The following is an 18,775-nucleotide window of genomic DNA, read 5'->3' as shown; positions in this document are numbered from 1 at the left end:
AATATGTTGATTTTGATGAAATGTCACTAAATGTAACCTGATATCTCAATTTTCATTTTGATACTTACTTTATATCAAATTAGTGAGAAAAACAGAAACAAAAGTTTTGACTGCTTTGAACACAAGGAAAGGATTCAACACCCAGCACCTAAAATTATGTTTTTCTGTATGACTCCACAGGAGCTGGTTGTCTTGGCTCCCATTTGCAATCAAAGGAGGTTGAGTTCCTGCTCAGCTGTATAGTGACTTATAAATGTGGTTCAGTTCACCCAAAGCACAGAGCTGTGTTTGTCTTCATAAACTGTGCTGATCACGTTGCTTTTAATAGAGAGAGGTTAAATATAAAGAGCTGAATATAGACACCCAAATGTAGCATGTCTAAGGCTTAATATATTCCAAATGTTTACTATAGGAGAAGGTTTTGGAGTTTTTTCAGTAATTGTTGTGATTATTTCAGAATTTATTCATTCTGACTATTTTAGAATGAAAAAATATTCCTCACTTAGTTAATTTGCATTTTACTCTTCAGTCTTTCCTAAGTGCCACTGAAATGAGAGTAGGCTATTTAGTGATTTAATGATCTTCTCTTAAATGAACTAACTTTAAAATGGGTATAGTGAGTAACTGTAAAAAGACCAATAGTAATTAAAATTGTGTAAGAAGAATATTTCAGGTTTATACATCTAAGCCTTTTTCCCATGGATTTTTTTCTTTTCTCAACTTTTTCGTTTTCCTCTCTGGCTAGTTAGTTGAATAGAATAGCAGTTCTAGATACAGAACCTGTAAATAGAAAGACACCACATTAATTTTTGCAAAGAAAGCTTCATTGATTATGAGTTTTTTCTTAGACAGAAGTCTTCTGACTAACATTGGTAATGTTTTGAGCTGTTACTATTTCTGTATTATACAGGATGTCATACAACACTAGCTCTGCAGAAACCTCAGGCTAAATTCCTTTGCTAGAAATTATTCACTTCAAAGCAGGGAGAAGAAGAATTAAATTCTATATTTTAAATTATTTGATGACTTTGAAGACCAAAAATAGTCTAAGTTCCTGATGATTGTTTTATTCCTCTTCTAGCATAAGTTGTTTGGAAGCACACAGTTTTTTCAGAAAATGAAACAGTTTAAAGTCCCTTTGCAAGAAGCTCAGACAGGAAAGAACTTAATGTAAACCTGAATAATTAGATTCAATGAACAAAGCTTTATCTGATATCTGATAATCATCCAAAAAAACAAAATGGTACTTCTAAATAGATGTCTGAACATTGCAGTACCAAGCTTTAGAAGTAATTTATAGCTGAATATTTGCATAAGCCTGCTTTAATCAATAAAGCTTTGCTTTGCCTATGTACAGTAGATTGTATCTTAAATTATTGAGAGTGTTTGGGCCAATTTTTTCTTACCTTAAACTCCTGAGTGCAGTGCTTCAGTGAGCTAGATCTTTCTCAGCTGATAAAGTTAAATTAGGGATGAATTTCTACTGCATCAAACTCACTCATGAATCAGGAAGGCAGGATCTGACCTCTTTTATAAGCTCATTATTTCTGGCTTAGTCAAGTTTTGATGAGATCACATTATTCTGGTAACATCCATAAGTGATTTTTTAATGTTTTCTTTGAAGAAGTGTAATCTTGATTCAAATAGTAAAATTAACTAGATAATAGGCTTTTTAAAACCTTTGGCGGCAGGTTGTTTCTGCCCAGTTGTTTTTTTCATAATTTTTCGCTTTCTCTTTGAATTGTTTAATATTGTACTTTTATGTAGAAGATTCAACAATCTTATTAAATAATGGCTATTAAGATCACAAAGTACCCCTATTTAAAAATTGCTTTCTTAAGCTATTGCAATGTAAGAAATAAGATGTAGCATGGGTTTTTCTATTCTTATTTCAGATGAAAGTACCTCAAAGATTTAAAGTAATTTTGTCGATATGATGCTGTGAAAGATGAGATTTAGATAGTGTTTTATGTAATATATAACCCTGGGCTGAGAGTTCATGTAAATTGCTTAAAGGGGAAATCCCTCCCTTTTGGAATCACTGAGAATCTCTGTAAGGCTGGGTAGGGAAAGTTGTTTGGCTCTAAACCTCTGCTGTTTGGTGCTCTTTTGAGAGGGAGATGGAGCTCAGAAACTTCAATATGTGTTCTTGCAAGCATTGTAATTGCTGAGGCATCATGTCAGGACAAATAGCTGCACACTTTTCATTGAGCCTAGACACAACTAAGATCTTAAAGTAGCAAGGGTTTGATCTACATAGGGAAGGATCTGAATGAATGCATCTCCCATCGTATCTGCATGTGGATCATGATGGATAAAGACAGAAGAAATTGCTGAAAGGTAAGATCATTTTTCAAGACTGAGCAAGGGAAGTATGTCAGAAATGAAGAGAGAGTCTTTAAGGGCAAGTCAAAGCTTTTTGATTGACAGCTACTCCTGTGTGTTTATTATATTTGGAAACTGGTTTTTATCAGCAGATGGTTGATTAAAAAATTCCAAAATTTCTATTAATTTACTGTGTTTCAAAGAACTCTATCTTGTTTCAAAGAACTTCTTTATCTTGATGATAATAATCATGTGTAATACAGAGACATTAGCAATTTGAAATTATATTCTCAATTTGCTCTTGATTTGCTCTGGGTTACAGTTTTTTTTCTGGGTGCCGATTGCAGTCCATGACTGTAAGCAGTACTTTTGTGGTCTCTGAAGTTTAGCCTCACACAAAAAACATTTACTAGTTTTCCAGCACATTTAGTTTTGCCTCATAGTTACAGTAGGTGCAAATTTTGCAACCAAGGTGAAACAGAGAACAGTGAGAGAAGTGACAGTGGTGATAGATTGATTTGTAAATGATCTTCAGTGCTAATGAAGGAAGGATAGGAAACAATAGCAATAGGAAAGAAAGTATTTTGGAAAAATATTCCAGAAAATAAGTAGAAAGTCCTGCTTTTGTTGCTTTGGGCCAATTGCTTCATATTAGTATTTCTATTTCAAAGCTGTGCCATATAGAACAATATAAGAATGTCATTGTGTAATATGTATATGTAAGATACTCAAACATACTGTTATTAAAAATCATGTCTTTACATGTGTATATTTATATTTAAAAATATAGCTTAAGGCCACTAAACTGTAGAAAATTATTTCAGAAAAGATGGTAGTTTTGAGAGCTGTTCAACTTGATGTCACCATTTTCAGTTTACAAAAGGTTCCTATTTCTCCTAATTCATTGTATTGTAAAAACGAGTGATAACTTTGAGCTGAACTGTGGTCAGGGCATGCGCTTCTTGTATTTGCATTATCAAACTGCTGTTCCCACATGTGTAAAACTTTCCTTTCTCCCCTAGAAAAATGGTGTGCTCTGCACTGTGTGTTCTCTCTGTCTGTGTTGTTTCTCACAGCCTTTAAAAAGCAGTAAAACTCTTCTGCTCCAACAGATGTAGATGGAACATCTACATCTTCATGTAACTGATGTACCTTCTTTTTCACTTTTTCAGTGCAGGCACCCTCTTCACTCTCATTAAGAAAACTTGAACTTAATATATGAAGGAGTAATTTCAGTAAAGCGATTGATTTTTTTGTTAAAGTCTGAACTAATCTGAATCTTGATTACCCGTGAAATAATTTCCCATTCTAAATTATAAGGCTGCTCTTCAAAAAAAAAAAAAAAGGTTTAAAAATTATTGTGGTAAAGTGAACGAAATAGAAAAGATCCCAGTAAAGAGAGCCTTATGCATGATTTTTTTTCATGTTTCCAGTCATCATCTTTTCTAGCAAGCACTAATACAATGTGTTAAAAATAATGATTATTCTAGTAACATCCCCACTCATCCTTTCCCTTACATATAGGAGTCCAAGATGTGAATTTTCAAGACTATGAGTAGTCTGTGACCACAGATTTCCTCTTTTCAATAGACTCAGGTGGCAGCCTGTCTATTTTCTAACTCTTGTAGATATGGACCGTGAAGGCACTGCACATTTCCATGCCTTTTCTCTTCCTTTTCTTTCCTTGTGTCTTTGGATGCCTTTTTTTTTTCCATCCCTTTAATTAGATTCTCATTTAAAGTGCAACAGAAAGAAATTGTATCTTGAAACTACCAGTTTTTCATACCTGTGCTATTTGTCTACAAACCTTGCTGTGTTAGTCTAACAGTAAATTCACAGAGAAAAGTAGGGGTTTGTGTTTTGTTTTTTGGGGTTTTTTTTTGGTTTTGTTTTTTTGGGGTTTTTTCTGTTGTTGTGTGGGGGTGTTTGTTTTATTTTGGAGCTTGTTTTTTTGTTTGGAGAGGTTTGTTTGTGTTGTTTTGTTGATGGCTATTCGTTTTTGTTTGTGTGTGATTTGGGTTTTGTTATTTTTACATTTTCCCGACATAATTAGAAAAATAGGCATTTTAGGAATGTTGCAGTCCTCTGATATTTCCATGCTCTTTCCTTATGTTCAAGCCTAATAGATATTTTTTTCCTGTGCACATTGACTTTTTTTAAACTCTCAGTATGGCCAAAAGCTCAGTTCACAGAGGTGATCATGCAGGACCATTCTGATCCCTTTGCTTCGCAATTTGCTTGATGCTGATATCTGTGTATGAGGACTAGAGAAAATCCAAGCATTAGACTTGAGTTACAAAATTAGGTGGGTTTAAGTGTTGTGAATGAAACAGCTAGATCTGTAAGAGTTACATCAGATTTTCCCATCCTGCTGGAATCATAATTTCTGTATGAAGTGCCAAGTTACAGCACTTTATCAAACTGCTGTTAGACGTTGTGTGGTGAAACTCAGCATGAGGTATTTTCTCAGCATGAGAAAATTTCGAGTCTCCCCCAAATAAAGCCTGGTGTTGATAACCCCTGAACTTCACTGTTGAGGATCAACTTAGTTTTAAAGTCCTGCTGACAGAAAATAAAGCTCTAGGCTATCAGGAAACTGGAATTAATTGTATTTAATTTTAGGAGCAGGGTAAAGATCATACTCAGAGGTTCCTCTGCTGTATTCCACTTTTGCATTATGGGCAGGCTCAGCACAGTTGTTTTCTACAGGTTTTCCTGTCCTAACTTGATTATATGCAGTACATTCCTTTTCTCCAAAAATCTTGCATTTTAAGTACATTAGCATTTATAAAACAATGCATGGATAATAGTAGATCCGGCTGTGTAGAGTAGCATGCCTAGAGAGCAAAGGATATAAAGACTTTTGGAGCACACTTGACAATCTTTCTAAATAACGTGATAGCATGAAGATACAGCTTCAAACACATGGAAGATTTCAAAAACAAGAAAATGAAGTCTAAGTTATTTTTGCTGGAATTTGTTTCAGTATGATTAGAGAATATGGATAGTTGAAATCCTAAATAAAATAGAAGATAGTTTGTGTTGTCTGTTGGGTTTTTTGGTTTTTTTTTTTTTGTTGCTTTTTTTTAACTAAGTATTAACTATGGTAGCAAATAGTAAAAAAATTGTAAACTATGGTAGCAAATAGTAAAAAAAATTGTATAATTCCATCAGTTTAAATCTTCCTGATATGATTTACTTTTATTTCAGCTCTCTAGTGAACAGCTTTAAATGTGAACATTTATTTCTTTACTATCTTCATGCAATACTACCATGAAAATCTGATTTACAATGAGTAGTACTATTTTAAGGGCAAGATTTGTGCATTCTGAATGTAATGAGGCAATTCCATTTACTTAGGTTCCAGTGAGGTCTGACAGCTAAACTAAACCAGGCTAGTTATCAGGAAGGTAATGGGGAGAGATATAAAGCAGATGTATTTGAGATTCTGGAGCAGATTTAAACTTCAGTTTCAGAGAGTTTAATACCTATGTAATCTGGAATATTTTCAATGTCAAAAGTATTATCTAAATTTTTTCTGTTGTCTTTTGTGCTTTGCTTGTTTACTTTTGCTGCTTACTATTTGTTCTTTTCCTATTTACACTGTATTTACTGATGTCTGAACTTTAAAAATTATTTCTTTTTTGAGATTGAATCACCTTTACTGCGTGTAGGACATATGCATATTCCAACAAAATGTGCTTTCACATTGTTCTCTTTAATGTTTTTCCCTATCCTCTTATAACTTCAGCTTCCAGTTCCCATTTATTTCAATAGATAATAGTCTTTATCCCAATGCTCTTACCTTCTTCAATTTTCCTTTATTTTTCTCATTCATACATGTTTTCTGAGCAAATAATGCTCATGAGTTTATTAAACTTGGTCTATGCTTTATGTTAGTAGAAATTGAACCAAAAGGAATTTTTATGGTTTTGTCAAGTTCTTAGCCTCTTTTTCTTCTCTTATTCTTTCTTTGAAGGTCAGGCTCCATTAATCTCTTGTACCATGATCTTCAAGTGTCAGTGTTGATCTTTGCACTTCAGAGAAGGAGGTGTGTGAAAACACCAACAAATGAGTGATGTGTGTGATTTGTTATAATAATCATGATGAACTCAGTTTTATTGAAGATGGACACCAGAAACTAGGTTATATGTTGTATTAAGACACAACTTCATGTTTCAAAGTGATATTGATTGACTGGAACTAATTTTATCTAATTCTAATGTAACATTTCACAATACTTATTTTCAGATATATCTGAGATTAAAAAAATAGAGCAGAGTGTAAGTTTGGGAAATTTTTTTCATTTAATACTGATTTCCAAAAAAGAATATTCAAAAGTATTGATTTTTTTCCTCTGTGGTCTAATCCATCTCATTTTCCTTATTTGTGTGCTGCACTTCTCTTCAACTAGCTTTTAGGCTTAGTCTCATGTTTTAGGCTTAGACTGCCATATTTTAATGAAAACTAGATAGAAACCACAGAAGCCTGTTAGTGTACAGTAGCTAAGAGTTTTTTTGGTGTTTTTTAGCAGGGGAAATATGATGAGTGAACCACATAGACTCAATCTTCTTCCTTAAGATCATCACTGTGCATGTTAATATTCAGGAAGTACCTGACAATAATGTCAGTGTTGAAGTTGATATACAGTTTATTTCTGAAAATTGACTACATTTCCTCTATCTTAAACTCCCTTTCTGTGAGACATTTGTGGATAGTTGTGTCCTACAAAATACATTACTAGGAGGTTGGCATTGCAATTACAGAATATATAATCAGGATCACATCTTAGGTTTTCGAAACAAAACTGAAATGCTATTTGTCTGCTTTATTTTGCAAATTAAGTATTTATTTTTCTATTATCAGATACCTACACCTCATACATAAGGTATACCTCTGTATTATTAATTCTATTTCACTATATTTGTTTTGAGTATCTGGCTGTGCAGTTGTTTTGAGTGGTTCATCCTGAATTCAGGGTTAGTTACATACACACCTACACACTTGCATTATAATTGCATGTCAAGATATCCAAAGCATTTTTCTTCTTGAAAGCAGAAAGAACTGAGCTTTGGATTTTAATGATAATTTATTTATTCCAGTTTTGACATTAGCAGTTTTTAATATTGCTGCTTTATTCCCAAAGGATACTTTAAAAAATTACACCTCCAGTGATGTTTAACAATCATTAACTTACTTGAAATTCAAAGAGAATTTTTATTTAGCAAGGTAAAGGTAGTAAAATTGCTCTGAGACGGCTCAGGGTCTTTGTCTGAGGTCCCAAGTGTAATTGTTATTTGTCTGGCTTTTGGAATAAATGCTGTAGAAATTCTGCTTTGTTCAGGAGTGCAAATCTGAAACTCATATTCCTCTGGGTATTTTCTTTCATTTGATGTTAACAATCCCCTCTTCATTGTATTATTCTTCATACATATTGATTGACTAGTGGCAGAGGTTGTTCAGTCCCCCATTGGCAGACTCTGAGAGGCAGAGAAATCATTCATTTTGATTACTTCTCGTTTCAACAACTTTTTTTTCTCTCCGTCATAATTCTAACAAGCTGAACCTGTAAAACTATGTGTAAATGAACACATCATGTTTTCTCAGGAATGAATTTTACATTTATAGTGGTAGAGTAAAGCCAAAGCATGCTTCTTTGTATTTCTGTGTTTTCCTAAATGAACTCGGATATCTGGTAATATTTGGTAAGTTACATTCCCTTGGCGTCAGTTTGGAATAGAAAAAATTGTATCAGACCATATAAAAGTGCTCTGTATTTTGCCTCTTTATTGCTTTAGTCAGTTTACTTTTGCATGTTTAGTTTTATTCCACAAATTTGCATTTACATCATTTGACTACCATTGATACCATTTGGTATTTTTTTGATTTAGAGAGCTTTGTCTTTCTTGTCTTCTTTGGTATGATATAGAAACAGGTGCAGAAAATAGAAGAATACTCTGTCTTTCATGTCCGTGGTATGGCATGGCATGAAAGATGAAGAATAGGAGGCAAGAAAAAACTGAAATCTGTTTAATTCAAAAGAAACAAACAAACTTGGTAATTAAGAGCAGTGGGATCTTTAGAGTCTACTGAACACATCTGTCTTAATTTTAGCAGAAAACTATACATACAATAAAACATTGTTGAGAATAAATTGCTTTAAATGGGCAAAGCAAGTGCAAAAATAAACATAACATGTTCCAGATGATTCTCCAATTTGTTGTGAATTCTGTTGATGAGTATCTTATACCTTAATGTTTTTGGGCCAAGTTCAACCTTTTGTTAGAAAAAAGGGATGGATATCTCCAGAGAGTTATGAAAATTTGATATAGATATAGTTGATATACATATATTTCAGGTTAAATTTGATCCCGTGTTAAAGAAATTAAGTCCTGACTGTTTAAGCAGCCCACCAGTGTTTCACATCAGACAGAAAACGAATGTAGCTCTGAGAGGTGAAATTGGCAAAGAAACCCTTGCTTGAAAGTAGATGTGATTACTCACATAAATGGTAGAAAAGTTAATTTGGCTTTTACTTTAAGTACAAAATATGTCTCTGCACTTTACTAGGTTGCTACTCATCTCATCTGTGGAGGGAGATTCAGTGGATTCAGCTCCTGAAACCACTTAGCTATTACATTACATAAATCTAGTGTGATAACACAGTTCTGCAATTTATGTTTCAAATATCACTCTTAGAATCGTTTTGATACAATTATTGTAGATGAATTTCCAGTCAGGACTGGGTGTTTCTGGAATTGTTATTGACATACAGAACCCCAGTCACTGAACCCAGCTCATCTCAGTGTCAGATCTGGTGGAGCTGATACCCTTCACTGTTGTTTGAACCTGCTGCCTTCACTCAGCTCCCTGTGCTGCCGTGTATTTTTCATTGCCCTGGTAGCCAGCTCTCTCTAGGAAATTCAGGCAAGGTCAACTCAAAGTATAGCATAGTTTTCTGCCTCTAGTTCTTTTGTTAATCGTAATTCAAAATTAGCACTGCTCTGAGGTTAAACCTGATTGTGTGAGATTAGTGCCATTTACAGTCTCCATTTACTGGATTTCCACAGTATTTTCCAAAGTTAGTTACTGAAACTGAGTTTTTTCTAAAGCCAATAAGTAACTAATTAAAATTTTCCGAATAGGCTAGTTGATTGCTAATGACCAGAGGATGTCAGTATCTTAGTTTCATACAGCTCCTAAGAATGGCAACTCTATCAGTCTGGCTTCTGAATTTATTTTATGCAATATAATGAGGGACAGAATGGTGTGTGAATTTCCTTCAATGAATCACCCATTACCCAGATGATCTTTGGATCTTTTAAATTCTGTGAATAGGTCTTGTCTGTATCCAGTTAGCTTATGACACTTCTCATTTCACCTGGCACAGAGTGCCATGGCACAGAGTGTATGTATATGTGTATATATATGTATGTGTGTGTATGTGTATTTGTGTATATATATAAAATTCACACAAAAATTAGCCTATTGAACCAGGGAAATCTGGTTTTTTACCAGACTTGAGTAAATGGAGCTCTGGATCAGACAAGGAAACAGGCTAGGAGAGCTGAATAGCTCCAGTGTGTTTCAAGTTTCTGGATTTTGGACTCAATGATCTAAAATATGTTTTCCAGCCTAATGATTAAAGATTCTCTGATCTGTGGCCTGTCTGTGATAATAAGCCCTATGTTTTTCTGATTGTAAGTTTAAACATTTCTTGAACAGTATTAATATGGGTGAGAAAAATTATTAGAACAGATGCAGTTTGCACAAAGAGAGATGCAAATCAAGAAAGCATTCTGAAATAAAAAACTTAGTATGAATTTTCTACTGACTGAAATGATGGAAAGAGGCACTGAAACAATGTTGAAATACCATTTGACAAGCAAACTGTATTTGTAATCATAATTGTTGAGAAGTGTAATGTATGGCTTCTGACAACTGCTGGCACTTTCTAATTTCTACTTTAACCTTTGTGGAATTTTAACCAAATCAAATCACTAAATTGATAGAAATCAATTTACCAGGCTGGCATTACAGCTTAGTATTAAACCTACACATTGCAGTATTTATTTTGATGCTGGTACACTGACACCAGTTTTGTGTTTTGTTTGCAACCAAGAAGAGAATTATGAAGACTAAGAAAAGAACTAACTAACCACAGGTAAAAATAAATCTGTGGCCTTTCACTGTAAATAATTGAAATAGGAAAATAAGTCATTTCATAGAATAATTTTGTTGAAAAACAATTGGAGATTATCCTATGTCATTAGAATTTTCCAGCATTGAATAAAACCCAGAAAAAGTCTGTATGACCCTTCTTTGTTATAAATATTGCCACTCTGATCTAGTGGGTGGCATCCTTGCCCATAGCAGGGGAGTTGAAACTAGATGGTTTTTAAGGTCCCTTCCAGCCCAAGCCTTTCAATAGTGATGATGATTCTATGTATTTTTCTATGTAAATAATTGTTCACTTTAATTTTTTTAATCACTTTTCTGTCTCAAATAGAGTTGTGTTAACACTGGCACTGCTAGAGATTGTCCTAGTATTCTGAGTATTTCTTTGTGTTTGCTTCTGTATAACTCATAACTCGTCTTTGGTTTTAAAGAAATCAGAATTCGCTATCAGAGATGCATCTGTACTTCCCTGTAGCTGCAGTCCTTCCCCATTTTCATCATGCTCTTTGACATTCCTTTCCCAGTATATTTTCAGCTCCATTATGTATATTTTCCACATTTCAGACCTAATCTCCTGTTTAAACAGGGCTCTTAAATCAGGTAGCAATTAAGAGGAGTGGAGCAACATGTATTAAAATATGTCCTATGATGAACTGAACTTCAATGGATATGTTATGGAATTAGGTTGGCCTCTAAGACAAAACTGGAACAAATGGGAACATCTCGAATTCTTTGGTGATGTAGTTTATTCTGGAGCCTGTTTAAACATGCAGTTGCAATCCACTCCAATCTATTCCCATTCCTGCTTCCCATATATTTTAGGAAGGAGAGGACTAGTTTAAAGCATAATTTATTCTGTGTTCATCTTTTTTCTCTGTTTATTTTTGTTACCTTTTAAAATGGGATTTGTTTTTATTGTTAGAAAGCAATGTATTTGAATAAAACCTAGCTTTGCAATCCCTATGTAGTGTGGATTTTAGCACTAAGACCTAGTAGGGAGTCTCTTTGTCCTATTTTGACACACAAACCATGAAAGTACTGTAAATCTTCATATGTGCCTTAGATACACCCCACCAACTGAGATCTTGGTGTGCAACCTCTGAGGTTTGTTAACTTCAGGTTTGCTGAGCTTCTGTGTCCTTGGTGCCTTGTGAGAGGCAAAGGAAGACTGAAGGGGATTTCATGTCAGAAGTATTTCATTTGTGACCTCTCATCCAGCACGATTTTATTGTGAGGGCTGAAAAGATGTGAGAGAAACAGGCACATACATCCACACTGTTCACATTTTAGACTGTCCTGGAATGCATTTGGGACAAAAATGGGCCCTGAGACAGGGGAGCAAAGCTGGTCTTGCTGAGCATGGGAGAGCAGATGGCAGTTCTCCATTACTGAGCCCTGTGCCCAGCGTCATGTAGCTTGGTGGCTCTGTGAAAAGCAGAACACTCTTCTTACACTAAAGGAGTGGCAACAGTTGATTGTGAATTGTTGATTTCTAAATAGATAGCATATGCAAAAACACATGAATTTGTTCCTTTTATATAAGAATATTCTTGCTTTTTAGAAAAAAAAAGTAAGTACAAAGTTTGGTACTGCACCAAATCATATTTGTGTAGTGTATGATACTTTCTTAGCTCATGAAAGGTGAATAATCATTATTGAATAATTAATTATATTAATACTTTTAAAAAGAAATTTCATTCTTAAGTAAATTATATGTATAATTTTATAAATATATATATATATATTTCCCAGTATTTCAAAAGTTTCCTAGTGTCTTGTGGGGACCTTACCTTTTATTTTTGACCAAATTAAAAGTGCTTTTAATGGATTTTACTGTTATTTGTTTAATATACACACTTGAATACACTTGGTCATACCTGCATATACAGGAAGAAGAGTTCCTCTTGTAAATCAGCTTATCTGAAACTGATTAATGAGCTATGACCAGTGTTATAAGAAATAATTTTGAAGCATATCAACAGTATTTTAACTGGATCCTGGTGAAAGTTATAAGCAGGTTTCCTAAGCACTTTTTGTAGTTTAGATCAGATACTGTGGCTCTTAACACAGTCAGCTTTATTTAATGAATCAGCATTTTAAAAGTAGCAAGTGCTGGTGGAGAAATGCCTTTGAGGCTCATAAACTTCATGACATCTTCCTGGTAAACAATGCCAAAGTCTGAACACAGAAATACAAAATTGCTTTTAGTTGTAGGAGCAAAGTTCAAACAATTTTTGGAGCATTTCAGGAAGCAGATTGGACAAGTTTGCGCTTGCATGCAGACTGGCTTACTGTTTCTGTATCTTCAACAATGCCTATTATTTGCTACTTTTCATCGCCATCAGCATTATGCTTCTTATTTTATGTATATTAAGCTTAAAAATTATACTTTTAGAGTGGTAGTTCACAGATTTCATTATTCTGTCCTGTAAAATATCTGCATCATGAGTCAGACAAACAGTTCAATGTATACTGTCTGTATTAATTCTTGTATTACCGTCAGACATGTGAAAATTTCTATTTTGAGTCACTCCTGTTGCACATTCATTTTTCTTTTTAATGGAATAATTCTAAATTATTTTTTTTGTGTAGTTTTAGGAACAGAATATTTGAGTCTCTGATTTCAACCCAGTCCACAGCAGTATTGATATAATTAGGAAAAAAAGTCCTTTACAACATTTAGCGTTTTGAGGCTAAAGACCAATATGTATTTCTTTGCTTTCCTTTTCAGTATATCTACTGTCTGTAAAACTTCTGTACTTCATAGTACACATAGTCTTTCTTACAGAATTATTTGAAATTTAATTTTATAAAATATCAAGGCAAAACTACTTACTGGATAACACATGGGCTAATATAAGCTTTCTGTGCTAAAACCAGTTTACAAAACACATACATAACTTGTCATTTTGTTAGTTTAGAAAACTAAAAATAAAAGCTGTGTTATGCCTGTCATCAAATCTGTCTGCAGTGTTTAGTTGATTAATATTATGCTGATACCTTATCTCTTGACATTAACAAAGCTATTCACATTTTTTAAGAGCTGCTTTTGGTACTTTATTGCACAAGTTATGAACAGAAATATGTGCACTTAAATGATAAGCAGTAACTCCAGCTCAGTGCTACAGGGTAACGAAGTTCAAAGGATATAAAATTTGTTCAGATTCGAATACGTTTAAAAACTGGGGACAAAGGGGAAAAAAAAGTAATAATGCATGCCCTTTTTCCCTGAGAGAAAAAAAAGCCAGAAGCTATTCATTATCATGTTCTGGAAATGTCATTTACTTCATTGATGTAAATTGTTTTGCTTTGTCTTTATCTCATTCCTGTTTACATATCAAACAGTGCTAAGTGCAAAGCAGCTTTTCCTCACTAAGCAGAATACATTGCCCTCCCATATTCATATGAGATATTTAAGGAAATAACAATGTTTGTTGAAATTTCTTACTCTGTGAGTTTTTAAGTATGGTAGAGATTATTGGAATTTATTTTTGAAAGATAATGCCTTGCTTTAATGCTCAAATACCCTTCATCCCAACAGTTGTAGAATCATTTTTTAAAACATATGTATAACTATGAAGTCATTAATTTTCAGTCAGGCCAAACAATCCTTTACACCTAAATTGCATCTTGGGATTTAGTAAGTAGTCACAGGAATAGCTAAACTCTTACAATAATTTAAAGTATTTCATAGAAATACTTCACAAATATTTAACATGAGAGCAGTAAACTGACCTAGTTGTAAGAAAACTGGTTTTTAAATGTTTATAATTTTTCTGTAACTAACCCATATCTGAGATGTTATGATTTCTGTGTGAAGTTAAAGTAAAAATAAACTTATCTGCTGATGTTGATTTTTTACTGATACCATTGTGCTTATTTAGGGCTAGTACCCTGAACTGGATGGGAAGGAGGAATGGGGACTGCAGAGGAAAAAGCCATGTGCCTTTCACATGATTGTGCAAGTGCATGGTTCATTGGGCAGCACTAATCAGGGGAAGGAAGGGATTTAGCTTGTTAATCCATGCCGCTGAATACAATGTCACATTAAATGACACCCATAACATGCATATCGATTGTGTTGGAGCTGGAACCTGATTATGAAATGCTGCTCCATCCTCCTGTGACATTGGCTTTCTTGGGAGTTTTCAAGCAACAAAGCATCAACTAATGAAGACTTTGTAATAATGCTGTGGTTTAGACTTTATATAACGACAAGTAGAGCTGAAAGATAAGTCTGTGTGGCTCTTTGTGAAGTGTATCAGACTCCCCAGAGGGTGCTGAGCAAAAATGGTTGTGTTGGGGCAGGTTCATCTAAGCTAAATAGCTAAATGCTGTGTTTTCTGCACTATGACTAGGGTGTACAGTTACAGTTCAGGAATGTTTGTGTATCTTTGGAATCTCCATTGCATAGAGTATAAATAAGTGTAAGATCATGTGGTATTAAGGCCTAATAATTATGTAAGCAATGCCTGGGACAGGTTAAAGTCTAGGATGCCAGTACTACTTATTTCCTCCAGACTCACACACCTTAGTCTGCCTTACCTTCTTTCTCAGGGAACCAGAGCTGAGCAGAGGGTGTTCACCTCCACTTATTGATATGTATTTTGATACTAAGATTCAACTGAAATCAGTGGGACAAAGCACATGGTTGAAGTTAGGCAGAAGTGTTTTGCTGAATTGAGACAATGCACAGTGGTGAAATCATTCATTATTCTATTTCATAGTGCTTGTAAACCTGGCAAGAAGAGAAACCAGCTTCTTGTTTTCCCAGTGGCCTAAAATCACTGTATCTGGTGCCATGACGGGCATGGTCTGTGTATGTTTTTGGAACAACCAGTGCAGCATTTTATAGAAGCTGGCACTGAGAGCACACTTGTGTGTGCTTTTTAATGACACATTTTAGTTAAGGTCAAGCTGTAAGAAAAGCCTTTACAGCATTCAAAGAAAATTAATGTTTCCAGTAGGTATTTCTGAATCCATTCCACCTGACTGATGTGCTCTTCTCTGAGCTATGGGCAGAGTGTTTCCCAGCAGCTGCCTATAAAGCTGACTGATGGAGAGGCTCATGCATAGCAAGTGACAAGTCAGTTCTATATCCTGCTTATCATCATGATGAGAAAGAATTTGGACACCTCTGTGTGAGGGGAGATATATGCAGGAAATCATATCCAGGAAGAAGGTGACGTTTTGAAATGCCTGGTTTCAGTCACCTCTTCTAAATTTCTTTAACTGGACAGCACATAATGGTTTTGGAGAACTACTGCATGACAGGTTTCCATAGGCTTACAGCATGATATATTAAAAAAACAAACAAACAAAAACAAAAAAAAAAAAAAAAACAAACCAAAAAAACTAAACAAAAAAAAAAAAAAAAAAAAAAAAACCAAGAAACCACAAACAAACAAAAAAACCAAACAAACCAAAAAACAAAAAATCAACAACAGAAAAAAAAAAACCAAAACATGGAGGTTTTGTCCTAAAAGTTGGAAAAAAAACCTTCTGGGTTGGATAAATAGATATTAAGTATCAGAATCTCAGTTTTAAAATTTTTCTTTTTTTTTAATATTTTATATGTTTTAAAAATATTTTTAATATTTTAATTGGTGAAAGAATATCAAGGCTTTTATTTGTATGTCATCTTTGTAAAAGAAATAAGGACTTTATAAACAAAATCCAGAATTTCTGATTCATAGCATGATCTGCAGAGGCTTGTACTACCTAATTAAGTATTGATAGAGAGTCCTGTGTTTAGTGAGTAGTTTATCTTAAGTATCTATTCTTTGCTCCTTCCATGTAAATTCTTTACCCAATATTTTTAAACTCCTTTTAGCAAGCAAAATATACTGTATTTTGTGTTCAATTGTGCTGGAGTAGGAGTTGATACTATTCTCTTTCTCTCTGGGTTAGTTACAGAGGTATCCTACTAATAGCAGAGAAATGGCATGCAGGCAAGTGGATCAGCAGAAGAAAGCACACCATAGAAGTTTTAATTCCTCACAGGAACCAGTTGGCCAAGTGTCTCAAAAAAGAATAGATTGTGACATTCAGGTCTTCTCATGCATTTATTTTTTAAAATTTTTTTTCTTTAACCAACTAAAGGAATATAAACAGAGAAAAATAATATTTTCCTTTGCTCTTGGTTTAAAAAAGGCCTCCAGAGATCTGGTATACAAAGGTCCAAGCCTTTGTATCAAGAGAGGATCTACTGTGCAAACAGAGTGGCCCTTTGAAAATCTATTGCCTCAGCAGCACAAAAGAAAGAAAATACAACTGATTTGTGAGCCAGAGCAGTTTCATCAGGGTTCACATTCATGTTCCCAGTTCTTATCAGGACCACGATTCTATCATTCCCAGATCTTGAAACTTGTGATTTTCTGCCTCAGGATGGTTTTTGGAATAAGCAAAGTTTCTGTTCTGACTTCCAGCCCTATATTTTTTTTCACTTCATAAGTAAAAAAAAAAAGCATAAGAACTAAAGTCTAAATAAAGTAAGTTTGAGTTCATTTACTGTACACCTCTACCCAAGAGCCCAGTAGAATAAAGATCTTATCCTTCCTGAGTGATTATGTGCAAGAAAGGATTCTTATTCAGCCATCCTGGTAGCCTTATTAATAACTAATTTCATGTGGAAGACACAAACCATTTACTGTCTAGATACAAAATCAAGCTAAGCTTTTATTTGCTTGGAGATGTGTTGGTCATAGCATGTGTCGTGGCAGTTATTTTAGTCCAGCTTCCATTGAATATTTTCATCAATTCCAAGAGTTTGGTTGTGTGCCCCCAGTCTTTAAAAAAACGTCCAGGTATTTCGAAGGTATTTTAAAAAATCTTAAAAGAGGTTTTATTTGGTTTCTAGCTCATAAAAGGTAATTAAAGTGTCTGGAAATTTCCTGATAAAAAAATGGGCATATCATTTTTTCTTAAAATTTGAGGTAAATTTCTATAAAATTTTAGTTTTCTAAAATTTTAAAAAAGAAAGATGATTTAGAAGCTGGTGTCAAAATATTTGTTTTCAAGATTAGAAGAAATTTTCCTCCTCATAAAATAATAATGCAGTGCTTTTTCTTTAACTACTAGCTAGACTAGTGGAAAGTGTTGCTCACCTGAGCAGAAGAGCAGAAATATTATCTTCCTTTTTTACTCATCCTTTGGTAGGAGTCTGGTGTTTAAGACTGATCTGATTTTAGAACATTGTTATCTCTTCAGATATTGAACAATATAAATTTCTGATCAAATTTTACTCATCCTCAGATATCTTATGTCTCTAACACCTGTAGTGATTTTTTACATTTTAGGGACTCTGGGGCCAAAATTACTGATATTAAATGAGATTTTAAAAAACACCAAAACACAAAATAAACCAAAACAAGAGATCCCAACTTATCTGAGAAATAAATTTAATGTCTTTCATAGGATCACAGAATAATTCATTTTGGTAATAATAATTCAGGGAGTCTCTACTGTACTGTCTGCTCCAAGCAGGACCAGCTGGTAGATGAAATCAGGTTATTTAAAGCTTTGTCAAATCCTGAAGACCTTCTGGTATATTCTTCCAGACTGGGAATTTTTTGTCTTTGTAATATCTTTCTCAGTCTTCTGTAGGTGATATTTAATGAACTGTTTTGCTCCTAAGTCTATTTTCTGATACATTTTTGCTGCTGCTTTCCCCTGGATTTTCACTTACCTGATCCTGATTTTTCTGAAATGGGATGCCCCAAATCACGCAGAGTAGTCCAGTTCAAGCTTTAACCATGCTAAGTATTTTATGGCTTCTATGTTGGGCTATACAAATAAGGCTGTTGTATATGATGATTAATATTTTGCATTATCAAGGCATACTTTACTCTCCTTTAGTTTATACTAGATGCTGTTATGATGCTCCACTGTCTAATCAGCCTTACCCGCCTTGAATTTGTACTTTCAATTATCCTCTTGTCTTATTTTGTAATTGTTTGCTGTTGAATTGTATCTTTTTAATATCCATTTTTGTTTGGCCTAATTCCTGGACAAAATGTGCTTTCATCTGATCTCTATCACTTTTTCTGACCAATAAAGCAGGATACCCTTATTGACCCCCTTGCTTTTCTGTGAGGTTTTGGTTGTTAGGTTTTAGTTGGGTTGTTTTTCTGGTGTTTTTTGGTACTAAAGATATGTCCTCTGTTTCTAATCTAATCAGATTGTTCTGAGTATAAACAATCAGAAAATGAAGCTTTTTGTCTGTAACCTGAGGGGATTTTTTACTACAGATCTTGACTGTGGTTGGTGAAAT

General features: G+C 34.1%; 1 protein-coding gene across 1 annotated transcript in view; it reads left to right on the top strand.

The window, feature by feature from the left end:
- The window catches only part of MYO16 (myosin XVI), a 277,468-nt gene that overhangs the window by 135,368 nt on the left and 123,325 nt on the right, over window positions 1-18,775 (top strand). The gene's annotated exons all lie outside the window — the stretch shown is intronic.

Source organism: Ammospiza caudacuta, chromosome 2, assembly GCF_027887145.1.
Source record: "Ammospiza caudacuta isolate bAmmCau1 chromosome 2, bAmmCau1.pri, whole genome shotgun sequence".
NCBI classification, from domain to species: Eukaryota; Metazoa; Chordata; class Aves; order Passeriformes; family Passerellidae; genus Ammospiza; species Ammospiza caudacuta.
This window is presented reverse-complemented; position numbering and strand designations above follow the sequence as displayed.